Source organism: Bubalus kerabau, chromosome X (genome assembly GCF_029407905.1).
Source record: "Bubalus kerabau isolate K-KA32 ecotype Philippines breed swamp buffalo chromosome X, PCC_UOA_SB_1v2, whole genome shotgun sequence".
Classification (NCBI taxonomy): Eukaryota; Metazoa; Chordata; class Mammalia; order Artiodactyla; family Bovidae; genus Bubalus; species Bubalus kerabau.
Window position 1 is genome coordinate 54,455,792 of NC_073647.1, and position 2,856 is coordinate 54,458,647.

General features: G+C 34.4%; 1 non-coding gene across 1 annotated transcript; it reads right to left on the bottom strand.

Annotated features, from left to right (window-relative positions):
• Positions 1 to 386: 386 nt before the first annotated feature.
• LOC129640476 (U6 spliceosomal RNA) lies at positions 387 to 496 on the bottom strand. The gene has a single exon (XR_008708845.1). It is a non-coding gene; the product is annotated as a U6 spliceosomal RNA (small nuclear RNA).
• Between the last annotated feature and the right edge of the window lie 2,360 nt (positions 497 to 2,856).

Genomic DNA, 2,856 nt, shown 5'->3' on the forward strand with positions numbered 1-2,856 from the left:
GCTATAATTTTCTATCCTTGCTATAGGCAATCATTTTTATTAGTTTATTCTTTTTTATGAAAATGCAAGCAAATGTGAATATATATTCTCATGCCCCTTTCTTATATTAAGTTAATCTAAGACATACTACTTTTCATATCTTGAAACAGCATTTTATTACATATTTTTAATATTTTTCTGTATCAATATATAGAGAACGCCCTCGTTTTTTCTGTTTGCATTTTAAATACATCATTTCATACGTGTGAACAGTATATGTAAAGGATAAATTTATAGACTTGGGATTGCTGGATCAAGAGGTAAGTATATTTGCAATTTGGGAAGATATTGTTGGATTCACTGTTAATCATTTTCACTTTCAGCACAATATATGAAAGTGCCTGTTTTAAATTATGAGATGCTTCATGAATTGGTATGTAATTCTTGTTCAGAGGCCATGTTAATCTTTTCTGAATCATTCTAATTATAGCATATATGCTGCTGAAGTGAAAACCACAAAGTCATTTTTAATTTAGTAATGGTTGAATGCTTTTGGGTGGTGTGCAGCCACCCAAACTATAAAACTGGGCAAACTATAAAACTCCTCTTTCCATTTAGCCTGGAGATGAAAGAGAGAAAAGGTTTTTTTTTTGTTTGTTTTTTGTTTTTTTTCTGGACAGCAGCAGGCTTTTTTTTTTTTTTTTCAGAGTGCTGATTGGAAGAGAGCCTTAAATTCTGGCTATATATGAATCTGTGCACTAGAAAATGAGGACATAAATGGCCAGAGTGGTAGAAAGAGTTAATGAACACCCCATGTTTTGAGCACTCGTGCATAAAGATAGAGCTCTCTGCTGATTGTAACCAATACAGACTGCAGTAGGATTCAGCCAAAAAAAAGGAATGATGATTAACAGAAGAGGCGATCTGGTTAAGATCAAGTAAAACATAATTTAAAAATAATAAAAGAACCGATATTTTTAAGCAAAGTTTATAGGCCAAGCACTTTGTCAAGTTTCATATTAATTGTCATAATAATCCTATGAAATAAGTATATTTTTAATAATTTTACAGTTGGTTTTTTTTTTTTTTTTACTTTTTACAGAATTTTAAACCAAGGCAACTTGCTCAATGTCTTATGCCTTATAAATGTTGAATTTAGATCTGGTGTCTGAAGCATAGGATCTTTTCTACTGGACCTAATTTATTTACTGTCTGCCTGGGGGAATAATTTCAGAATTAGTTAAGAAAAGAATAGTAGAAATTTGACAGGGTCTAGGATTTGGCAAATATATATATATATATATATATATATATATATATATATATATATATATTGCTTTTATGAAGAATTCAATCCAGTATTAAGAAAGAGGTTTTTAAAATGATGATTGCAGTTAACATTCTGGTGCCCAAAGTAGTCAGAGTAGGCCTTTGGCACACCTTGCATTCTTGTCAGTTGTAGGTGCCACTGGCTATGCTTGCCCTTTAAACTTTGGAACAAATACTTGAGAGTCATTTCAAAGAAAAAATTTTCCAGACTTCAGAAAGTTTTCTGACCTGGCTTAGAGACTGACGTCTTGGAATCTTACATAGAAAACTTCAAGTTTTGTCCTTTGTTTGCTATAATGGTTTACCCTCATTTGGCTGCTGAGCTGTTTTAGAAAGCTGCCAGGCATCTGCTTCACCTTAGCTGAGGATGCCCCAAGCCTGAATCTCTGGCCACTGACATTCATCAGCTGTTTTAGCTGCTGGCCAGGAAAAGTTACTTGAGCTGTGGTAAACCCAAATGAAGTGCCTTCAACTGTAGTTATATCCACTTTATATTTTCAAGGCCTAATTGAGGATTGCATTTTTTAAAATCTTACAAGGTCAGTTTATAAACTGTGGTAAATAATTCTCTAAGAATAATGTTTCTTCTTTGCATAGACAAAATAATATTCCCTAGATGTAATTGTAGAAAGGGGAGCTCTCTTTTGCCCTGTAATTCGGTCTCTACTTCAAATGACTGTGTAATTCACTTTCACTGGGATTGAAAGGCAAGTAGAAGGGTTGGTCAGATGCTGAATAGCTGGGCCCTTTCATGGAGACTTTAGAGCAAAGCATTTCCTCTGCCTTTTTTCCCACTGCAAATTGCAAAGGGCTGCCTATTTTGCAATTCTGGTGTCTAGACTCTATCTCATGATTAGAGATTATGCTAAATAATAAAAAATGTTTTTTAAAGAGGCTAGAAAGCTTTTAGTTGAGCATTTGTTATGTGTCTGCCTGTACTAAATACTTTTTACATGTATTATTTCATGTAAATATCCTAGGCTTCTCTGGTGGCTCAGCAGTAAAGAATCAGCCTGCAATGCAAAAGATGCAGGCATGATTCCTAGCTCAGGAAGATTCCCCTGTAGAAAGAAATTGCAATATTGTTGCCTGGGAAATCCCATAGACAGAGGAGGCTGGCAGGCTATAGTCCATGGTTTCACAAAAAGTTAGACATGACTGAACAGCTAAACAACAATAATCCTATGAGGCAGGTCCCATTCTTATCCCTGCTTTAAGATGAGAACAATAACTTGAAAATTTGTTCATGGATGTGAACTTGTCAGACTCCAAAATTTGTAGCAATAGTGGCTAGCTTTACTGAAATCTCTATAAATATTAAAATTTGTACAATAAGTTTGATGAATACCTTCTTCATTCACATTGCCAACAGCAGCAACTTACGGCTCATTTGTAGTATCTGCAATGCAGGCAGCAGAGGAGCAAGACATTTGCCTCAATGAGTGCAAAAAAAAAAGTATTTCGGAATTTTGACATGGAGGAATTGTTTTGTTTTGCTTTCAAATAGGAAGTTGAACATGTGGAATTGTCGTTTCAGTTGGTACAAAA